We start from the raw sequence: 11,708 nt of genomic DNA, 5'->3' as shown, positions 1-11,708 counted from the left end.
TAACATCTTTGAAGATACCATTAGCTTCAATGTCGTGGAGGGTTTTGCCAATCTTGTCTTCAATGTACGTTATGGATTCCAGTCTGATGTTGAGGTCTTCAATCCATTTTGATCTTACTTTTGTAGATGATGTTAGGCAGAGATCTGAGCCCATTTTTTTGCATGTAGCTGTCCAGGTTTGCCAGCAAAATTTGTTAAAGAGGCTTTTCTTGCTCCAGTTCACATTTCTTGCAGAGGCAGGCAAAATTATAGCATAACGGATCATACATAATTTGAAAGTGTTACTATCATTTTGATATTGTTATAACCATACAATATTCTTTATGGAACAAAGATGTAAAAATGTTCATTTTGTCAGGAGATTTTATGCAAAAATAAAATCTAAATATTAGATCACTCTGTACATACAGAGTGATCTAACATTAAGAACATAGAAGATAAATATGGTTGGATCTTTTTTCATTAGGTTTTTTTTTCTGGTTTATTTATTTATTTTTGGCTATTGTCTTTTAAAAGTCACAGCTGATTTTTAAAAAAATATAAAAAGATATAATTTAGGTTAACTTTCCTTTTTATACTCTTGTTAGAGAATATAGAATATAGAAGTATTTTGGTGCCATTGTGTGCTTCTTTTCCAACACTACTAGTGTCATATTTCTCACAACAATAAGCAATGTCTATTAAGTTTTACCAAAGCAGTTTGGGGAAATGTAAGATTGTGACTCCCAGAGTTCACACGATCCTGGTGAAAATGAAATAAGTGCACACACATAAGCGCAATTCAGGACACAGAACGTTTGGTACACAAAAAATGGCTAGACAACCCTACCCCGCAATTTCTTCCTGGAGTTTCTCGTGCTCACCCCAGCTTGGCTGTCCAGGGTTCACACTGCTTTCAGGCACAACAGAGCCATTTGCACTCCAGTGCCGCAGGCTTAAGTTCCTCATTCTGTGCTCGAAGATGTTTTGCATTTTTCTTAGCTTCTCTATATGCTTATTTTTTGTTATTTTTGTTATTATTTGTTATTTTTTAATTTATAATATTTTCCCAAAGTAACACTTGGAAATCATCAAATTTTTTAAAATAACTACCATTAGAAAAAAAGGTTAGGCTAAATATCTATATAAGGAGAGTGTTTTGTTGAGTACAATAGAAAAAAATGGGACAGCAGGTAAGAGCCAGTGGTGATGGGGCAACTGCGGCCTCATGGGATGGGGGGTGGAAACGGCACATCCTTCCTGCCCCGCCGAGACCACGAGTTGCCCCCCCCATGAGTGGCCCTCCAGCACAGCCATGACCCCAGAGGCACACAGACCTAATTTGGATCCCAGCAACTTTTGCCAGAAATGTGAATGGACTATGCAGTAAGCTACGGCACAGTGCCCCTCGCCCCCCGGAATGGAAAGGGTGCCTGTCCCTTCTGCCATTTTCCCCCAGGTGGCATGGTGGCCATTGCCTCAGAGCCTATCAGACAGTTGGTATGAGCGCCAGTGGTGACGGGGCAACTGTGGCCTCATGGGATGAGGGCAGAACTGGCACGTCCTTCCTGCCCCACGAGACCACGAGTTGCCCCCCATGAGAGGCTCTCTGGCACAGCCATGGCCCCAGATGCACAAAAACCAATATTGGAACTATGTAGCTTTTGGCATAAATCTCTCCAGACTTCATTAGTAAAATATCAGAAATTCAAAATTGCGCGGCCAAAATTTTGAATTTCTGATATGCTACATCATATGCTTTTCATAACCAGCAATAGAAAAACAAATTATTTCATGATGACTTTTCAGCAGGGCTGATTGTTAGGGGGAAATTCCAAATAATAATGGTGCATCTTTTGTCGAAATAATGAATGTAATCGAAGTAGAGAGAGAGTTCAGTGGAAATCATCTCACAGGCAGGGGGAGGGTTGAGATGGGGGATATATTGAGGATCTTGGTGGTGGAAAATATGCACTGGTGAACAGATGGGTGCTTGATCATTGTATGACCGAGACTTAAACCTGAAGATTTTAACTTTTCTCACAGTGATTCAATAAATAAAATTTTTAAAATATATAAATAAATAAAAATTAAAAAATAAAAATGTATTTAGAAATAAATAGGAAAAATTGACACTTATTGAATCTTTAAATGGCTAAATGTAAAACACAAACACATCAATTTTAATAGACAATAGTACAGATACAGGACGTCACTAAACATGAGTGGTTTACTAACATGATGATGTGAAGAGAGACTTAAGTGAAGCACAAAAGCTAAAAGGCACTTTTCAGAAGAGTAATAGTAACATTTCAACTCAACAAAACATTTTTTAAAGATAAAAACAAATACTGACAACCAGGTATATATTATAGAGTGTTTTTTAATATCTTTTTTCTTGTGCCATAGTGTCAGTACAGTATGCAAGGTATTTATTTTGCAGACTACTGACCTCATCATCGCATATGTTTCCCTGTGTTCTACAAGGAGTGCTCCCTGAGAGCAGAGACAAGAGGAAGCCCAGTGCACCCCTTGAAGTAAATCATGCTTCCCCAAATCCTCCAAAAATATAAGAAGAAATATAATGTATCTTTGTGATCCATAAAATGTGTGTATACAGTACACATAATTTCACTATCTGCGAATCTCAAGATGTTATTATAATAAATTATGATTACTTTGTCCAAGGATTGGTAGTATTAGGAGTTTCCATTAGGTTTTTGCATTGAAATCAGTCACACTTAAAAAATTTCATGCAACATTCATATTCTGTAATAGATTTTTAAAAATCCAAAAGCTATGGGAGATTTATTTGATTTTTAAGTAGTTACATAAAGACCCTCTTTATCAGTACTATCTCTGATACTGTAGATGAATTTAAATGTATAGATTAAGAGGACACATAGAATTTCAAGTACAGCTTCCAAGGAAGTACTATGAAAACTAGCTAAAATATTTTGCATATTTAATAAATAACTTTCAAGTACTATTAACCCCTTTTATTATTTTATCATTTTAGTACTTATTATACAAATTCTACAGTTTTGCAACTTTAGGTATCTCTCCAATTTACTTCAATCCTTATCTGGCTCTAACTCTATCTTTCAGTTTAGTTTCTCTGCATGAATTTAAATCTAAACAAAAATACACTTGTGTGTGAGGTGGGGAGGGTGATTAGGGCCACACCCAGATGTTCAGATGTATTCAGGGATCACTCCTTGCAATGTTCTGGTCAGCTGCTTGCAAAGCAAGCATATGTAATAACCCTCCAACTCAGAACTTCATTATTTTTAATTTTAACAAACAAAACTAAGAGAACTTAATGGGAAGTAAATAAAACGTATTTGTAATTTCAAGTTGCTTAATTTTTTATCAACTAGATTTAACTAAATATAAATTGGACTTTCCCCAAAATGTACTTTCTATATTATAAATCGTATTAAGGTATGGTTAGCATAAAAATGGCAAGAAATTATAAAATGGGTATTTAAATATTACAAAATTAATGAGATTAGTATGGCTGTGGCTGGAACTGGAGGTCTTCAGCTGCCGGTCTTAAGCCATGCTTAAGACCACCCTCCACACGTTGGACAAGCCTCACGCATGAAGGAACGGGCAGAGGAACCCAGGTGTGCGGGACCCAGGGTGTAGATCTCCAAGCGTGCTCGAATTGGGACTGGGGCCTCCTCCACCCAGATTCCCCATCTTCCAGTATGTAGGCGTTACACCCGCCAACTGTCTCTGCTCCGTGTAATCCCGTCAAGGGCCAAGATCCAGAGACTATAAAACCCTGCTCCCTGAAGAGAACAGTGCAGAGTCTCCTGCCTCTGCGCCTTGCTGTCCTCACTGGGGCCCCTTGAAGGAGGTTGGGTTAAGTTTCCCTCCCCACCCCGAGCAGAGCCCTGGCTGCTGAAGACCTCTCGTTCCAGCCACAGCCATGCTTAAGACCATTCTACACATGTTCAGACGAGCCTCACGCATGAAGGAACCGGCAGAGGAACCCAGGTGCGCGGAACCCGAGGCACAGATCTCCAAGCCCGCTTGGATTGGGACTGGGCCTCCTCCACCCAGATCCCCCATCTTCCAGTATATAGGTGTTACACCCACCAACTGCCCCGGTGCCATGTAATCCCATCAATGGTCAAGACCAGAGACTATAAAACCCTGCTCCCGGAAACATGCGTCCGCATTCGCTGCTGCGCAATGTCTTATTATCTAGTTCTTACTCTAGCAAACATGGCAGGCTACCAAAAGTAAGTATCCCACACGGCAGAATCTGGCAAACTCCCCGTGGCGTATTTAATATGCCAAAAACCAGTAACAATGATGGGTCTCATTCTCCTGACCCTGAAAGAGCATCGAATGTGGCACTTTTTAAAATCTCATTACTAGGATGAAAGAGACATTACTGTGGCCTGCTCGAGGCAATCGATGAACAAACAACAGGTTGACAGTGATACAGTGAATGAGATTAGAAAATCTTTTTATCTAATTTTGAAATTCTATGATTTTATGAAAATACTTCCGGGGGCTGGAGCCATACCACATTGGGTAGGGTATTTGCCTTGCACATAGTCAACCCGGGTTCGATTCTCTGCATCCCATATGTCCCCTGAACACCTCCAGGAATAATTCCTGAGTGCATGAGCCAGGAGTAACCTTTGTGCATCTCCGGGTGTGAATGAAAAAAAGACAAAAAATATCTCCGTTCTTGGAGCAGAGAGATAGATACTATAAAGATCAGGCTGCTTGCTTTGCAAGTGGCCAACACCAATTTTGATCCACCTAACTCCACACAGTCCCCTGAACCTCTACAACCTGTGATCCTTGAGTACAGAGTCAGAAGTAAGCATTGAGCACTGCCAGTATGGTTCTCAAACAAACAAATAAAAACAGAACAAAACTGACATGCATGCTTTTCTATAATCATATGATTTTACAATTTCCTTTCCTGACCTAAGTCTAGCCACTACATGTAACACCTGTTCTTTATCTCTCCTGATATATTATTTAAATTTTTATTCACTTCAGTAAATATATATGTATATATATGTAGTTCACTTCAGTAAATATATATATATATATATATGTAGTTTCCCTTTATCTCAGTGTCTTCAGACATATCTCTCACTCAGAAGTTTTAGGCATAACTTACTAATTCCAAATAATTTATAAATTCTCATAAACTTCCTATGCTTATATGACTACTAAAAAGTTAGAAACTTTTTATACCAATTAATTTTGAAAATGCTAAAATTGTCCACTTAACCTTTGGGATTAAAATACGTATCTTTGTGATAAAAATACATATGATCCCGTTTAGCCTATGAAATGTTTCTAAATATTTTAGGAAAACAAGTTAGAAAAGATCATTGTCTACTTATAAGTACTTCCTCATACTTATGGTATATTAATTATAATGATAACTCAGCCATCAAACACAAATTTATAATTATATTTTAATGCCCTTTAAAATTATCTGTAGCACTGTAGCACTGTCCTTCCATGGTTCATTGATTTGCTCGAGCAGGCCCAGTAATGTCTCCATTGTGAGACTTGTTGTTACTCTGTTTGGCACATTGAATAAATCATGAATAGCTTGCCAGGATTTGCTGTGTGGGCAAGATATTCTTGGTAGCTTGCCAGGCTCCCCGAGAGGAGTGGAGGAATCGAACCTGACTAGGCCAGGCCGGATGAGTGCAAGGCAAACACCATACAGCTGTGTTATCACTCCAGCCCCTTAAAATTATCAATAAATTTTTGTTTGTTTTTTTTTGTTCTTTGTTGTTTTGGGGGGTCACACCCAGCGATGTACAGGGGTTACTCCTGGTTCATGCACTCAGGAATTACTCCTGACCGTGCTTTGGGGACCATATGGGATGCTGGGAATCGAACTCGGATCGGCCGCGTGCAAGGCAAACGCCCCACCCGCTGTGCTATCACTCCAGCCCAATTGCTTATAAATTTTTTATATTTATATGTAATATTTAAAACATTTTTCTCAAATGAATGTATATGAAGACTTGTACCAATAAAAAACAAAGTGCAAGAATGTAACTTCAGACTGAATTGTTCATCCTTTGAACAGAACAAAACTAACTAAATTAATTTTGATCACATTTTAATTTGCCTGATTATTTTGTATGATAAATTATTATTTATAAAATTTTATAAGTAACTATACTTTCAATTGTTTTTTATGGCATCAAGCATTAATCATGATGCAATTAGTTTTTAGATAATTATCATGCAATAAATATGTTTTGGCTTGAGAATTATTCACAATGAACAAGTAAAACTTAGACATAAATAGAAAACACGGCACTTTGGTGGGTTGGGTGATAGGACAGGGAAGAGATTACAACTATGGTGGAGGGAAGTTTTCCACCCAACAAACAAAGGGGTGCACAAATCCCTATCAGTAGCAGTAAGCAGTAGCTGTAAACCACAAAGCCAATAATTGTAAAAAACTCCTCCAGTAGAGCAGACTAGGGAGTGGGAGGGAAAGGGGTGGAGGGAAGTGGACGCTGGTGAAGGAATTGGTATTGACCTACGGTATGCCTAAACCCAATCTTGAATAACTTTGTAACTCATACTGACTAAATTAAAAATAACATTAGAGATAGAGTGTATGAATATGTGACTGTTAAAAACTACTTGACATATAAATGACTCTCCATGATGCTCGGGTCACTGTAAACAAACCTAGTACTGCTTCAATTAATCTTTCAAATCATGTACATGTTTATGTTAGTAGGGTGGGTAAAATATATACGTCATGAGAAAATAGATGCCATTTTATTAATGTGATAGTTCAAGGGTCACTTCTGTTAATATTGCAGCAACCTTGTAGGTATCTCAGTGTGAGGTACAAGGATGTGGTGTGTGTGGCACTTGTGTTTGGGGAGGATCATGAGGGCCTCACACAGAAGCACTCACACAGAAGCACTTTGAACCTCGATGCTCCCCTAAACAGTGCTTAAGAAGTCATATAATTTTGGAATTAAACCAGCATGGAAATAGATGCTTTAACATTATTTTAACTATATTCTATCATTTAACAATATAAACATTTGGTTTTTTTAACTGAATCACTGTGAGATACAGTTACAAGTTTTCACACTTGCGTTTCAGTCCTACAATAATCGAACATCCGTCTCTCCACCAGTGCAAATTCTCCAACACCAATGTCTCCAGTATCCTCCCCGCCCTTTTCAACCCTCCCCATGCCTCTATGTCAGATCCTTTCTCCCATACTATCTCTCTATTTTGCGGCAGTATGGTTTGCAACATAGATACAGAGAGGCTATCACGTTTGGTCCTTTATATACTTGCAACACACAACTCCCATCCCAAACAATCCCTCCAACTATCATTGACTTAGTGATCCCTTCTTTTTTCCAGCTGCCTTCTTCTCCAGCTTCCAACTATTGAGCAATATTTCTGGCCCTTGTGTCTTCTGCCCTTGGGTGTCAGTCTCATGTTTTGTTATTTTATATTCCACAAGTGAGTGCAGTCATTCTATGTCTGTCCCTCTCTTTCTGAATCATTTCACTTAGCATGATACTCTGCATGACCATCCACTTATAAGCAAATTTCATGACTTTATATTTCCTAATAGAAGTATAGTATTTGATTGGTAGATGTATTACAGTTTCTTAAACCAGTCTTCTGTTCTCTGGCACCTGGGTTGTTTCCAGATTCTGGCTATTGTGAACAGTGCTGCAATGAACATATAGGTGCAGATATCCTTTCTATTGTGCTTTTTTGCACCCTCAGGATATGGTATTGTGGTTTCATATGAAAGCCCAATTTCTAGTTTTTGAAGGACTGTCCATATTGTTTTCCAGAGAGGCTGGACAGTCGAAATTCCCACCAACAGTGAAAGGGCTTCCTTTTCTCCCCACATCCACGCCAACACTGGTTGTTTTTGTTCTTTTGAATGTGTGCCAGCCTCTGTGGTGTGAGACGATATCTTGTGGTCTTGATTTGCATCTCCCTGATGATTAGCCATGTGGAGCATTTTTTCCATGGGCCTTGTTGCCATTTGTATTTCTTTGGAAATTCCTTTGGAGGAGTTTCTGTTCATTTCTTTCCCTATTTTTTAATGGGGTTGGAAGGTTTTTTTTTCTTGTACAATTCTTCAGTGTTACCTGGGGACAGGATGTTTCTGGCAATTGTGCGGTGAAGGAAATATGTTTGCTCGATCACCCTGTGTACATGAGCAGTCGCACTCTCCCACCACCCTCCTCAACCTATATAAAGGCTTGAAGTCCCACAATAAAGGGGGTCTGCTTTACAGTACCTCCACTATGCTCATGTGCTTATTTCTCTTTCCTTGGAGGAGGAGGTGGCAAGGATTGCTCTTTTTCTCAGACCCCTCCTACAGGCTGGAGGGAAGCTAGGCCCTGTCCTCAGGACTCTGAGCAGTGGCCTCTTGCTAGACGGGGTAGTGGGCTGAACAGAGGCCTGGATAAGACCCCAACACATGTCATCAACAAAGATCAGGTTTTTGTGTGTGTCTGTGTGTGAGGTCTTTTAAATCCACAAAGTAAATTGTGTGTGATTAAATAAACCGACGATTTTTAAATACCATTTTAGCATATACTAAAACGCAACATGAAAGCAAATCCCATCAAAATTAACCACCATACAATATTTAAAATATTTGCGTTGTAATTATTGACTTTGTACACTAGCAGCCCATTCTAGCTCTTCTAGCAGTCCATTCAAAATGCTGTAGCTCCATATTGTGTGTTCTCCAAATGACTGGGAATCCTGCAGCTAGCTCTCTCACTGCCTGCTTTTGATGGCCTCGTGTCTTTTCCCCACCCAGGACAACCAATGCCATGGGCGGAAGAAGGAGGAAACGAGGAAATGAGGGCCAGGCTGGTTGGTGATCAGTTGACGTTTATTCCATTCCTCCCACGCGCCTGTTCCAGTCTCACTAAGCCCCTCATCCCTATCCCTGTCTCCTCCTGTCTCCCTCTGAGCTCTGACTTGTTCTCTCTCTCTCTCTCTCTCTCTCTCTCTCTCTCTCTCTCTCTCTCTCTCTCTCTCTTCTCTCTCTCTCCACCCTCAACTCCCAGCATTGGGGGTAGCAACCACACCCAGGTCTTATAGCACAATCAACATATCAAAGCCCTTCCTGATCACCTGCAGCCAGGGGATCAGCTCAAGGACAAAATACCACTTAGGGCATTTTGGTTGTATGGGGCCAAATTTGGTGGTAGATACAAGCTACTTCTGACTCCGTGCTTGGGTTTGCTCCAGCAGAAATTCTGGCACCATGTGATATAGGTGAATGAACCTCCCTTGTACGAAGCATCCACTGAGACAATTCAGTCTTGTCTTTGGCCCACTGCCTGTGTGGTTTCATACTCAATAGTGTTTTTCCTTAAATTGAGCAATCACCTAAAGGGGATGATACATTTCTATGACTTCTCAATCTACTTATATCTGTCATTTGTTTTCTTGTAATTAATTTTGTATAAAATGGACCTTCTCTCTAACCCTTTCTGAGAGTGTCTCTTTAAAACTCAATTTAGTGGCTAATTAAGAAAAAATCTGAGGGTGTATGGTGTTGCCAACAGGTCAACCTGTACCTGGTCAGCCTGATGTTGCCTTCAGACTTCCAGATACCCCAAAATTGCTGCTGTGCCTTTGGCCAGACCCCAACAACTTGGGGCCAAGTTTACCAAGAAATTAAAAGGCCAAAAGTTAGGTACGTGGGAGACACACCCACAAACCACCTCTAGCTTAGCTATATAAGCTCATTTATTTGCCTTATTCTAAAACTCCTGGAAGAGAGTCCCGCAGAATGTCCTGACCCCATTCCAGGCTATCTTCACCTGGGCATCTCAGAGGGATTGAGTCCCCCCCCCAAGTAGAACCTCAGCAGCCAAAAACCCCTAGAACCCAATCCTCGCCATGCCCAAGGCCACTCTCCACACGCTTGGATGAGCCTCACCCAAGACTGGATAAACCTCACCTGAGAGTGGACTGGCAGGAAAACCCAGGTATGCGAGAACCTGTGACTGAGATATCCAAGCCCACTTGGATCAGGACAGGGCCTCCTACCCCAGGTCCCCAGTTATCCAGTAGCTTGGCAGTCACACCCACAAACCATCCCCAGCAGTGCCATGTAATCTCATCAATAGCCAAGACCCAGAGACTGTAAACTAAAGCTCCGGAAGAGAATGACATAGAATTTCCTGGACATTATATTCTATCCATAACAAGCAACACAAAACAAATTGTCTAGCATTGCCTTTTTTGGCAGGTTTGAGTGGAGGTGGGGCTGGTGTCAAAATATCAAATGTAAGCAAAGTAGAGAGAGAGTATGGGGGAAATTGTCTGACACACAGGCAGGGTAAGGGTTGGAACAGAGTGGGGACGGGAGAATACTAGGGATTTGGGTGGTGGAAAATGTACACCGGTGAAGGGATGGGTGTTTGATGATTGTATGACCGAAGCTCAAACATGAAAGCTTTGTGGCTGTATCTCACGAATCAATAAAAAGGGAAAAAAGGGAAAAAAGGGGGATAATAATAAAATTAAATTAACATTCTGAATTTAAAAAAAAAAGTAATGTGGAGTTCATGCCCAATTCAGTCAGCTTAATCAATGACTGATTAAAAAGCAGTACTCCTACATTATAAAAAAAAAAAAGAAATTCGAATGTTCTTTATTACTCATGTTTTCACATATATAAAATTCATGTGGAAGAGGGCAGTTTAGATGGAAATCATTCCAGTAGATCTCAAGATATATGATATACATACGCATATGTGTATATATATGCACATGCATATATATATTCAATTTTTTAGTTTTTGCATATACACACCTTAGTAATCTCAAAAAAACTCAGAAGGGGCTGCGCTATAGTACAGTGGGTAGTGCATTTGCCTTGCACACGGCTGACCTAGGTTCGATTCCCAGCATCCCATTTGGTTCACGGAGGACCACCAGGAATGATTCCTGAGTGCATGAGCCAAAAGTAACCCTCCTGCAATGCCAGGTGTGACCCAAAAAGCAAAAAACAAACAAATAAACAAACAACCCCCCCCAGAAAACTCAGAAAAGAGTACTTTGAAAAACAAATGAAAACATTATTTTAAAAAGCAACCTAAACTCTCTATGCATAATCAACAGTTGCTGTACTAAATTGTCAGACACAAAGGCATAGAAGGATAAGACAAATGAATAATCACTTAATCACTTAATCACTTAAGTTCCCGTTAGTCGTCGATTTGCTCGAGCGGGCGCCAGTAACGTCTCCATTTGTCCCTGTCGCGTGCTAGTGTAGCCCAATGGCATCTGTTCGCTCCGGGAACATGAAGGGCCTCAAACCAATCGTTCATGATCTTGACGAAGAAGTCTGACCATCTGGTAGGTGGGCGGCCACGCGGTCTCTTGACATCCCGTGGAATCCAATCAGTAACAGCTCTAGTCCAACGGTCGTCTTTAAATCTCATTACGTGACCAGCCCATCTGATTTTCGACACCTTGGCAAATGAGACAGCGTCCCTGATCCTTGATCATTGACGGATGTCAGAACTCCGGATTCATTCTCTCATTTGAGTGAAACGTGATATTCCAAGCATAGCTCTTTCTATTCTTCTTTGGGAGACCTGAATGGAGTTCTCATCTTGTTTGCGTAGGGCCCAGGTCTCTGAGGCATATGTTAATGCAGTCCTTCTCAGTGCTGTCATGTCGGTGAAGCC

The sequence above is a fragment of the Sorex fumeus genome, unplaced genomic scaffold, assembly GCF_029834395.1.
Source record: "Sorex fumeus unplaced genomic scaffold, SorFum_2.1 ptg000010l, whole genome shotgun sequence".
NCBI lineage: Eukaryota > Metazoa > Chordata > Mammalia > Eulipotyphla > Soricidae > Sorex > Sorex fumeus.
Note: the sequence above shows the minus strand (reverse complement) of the source record.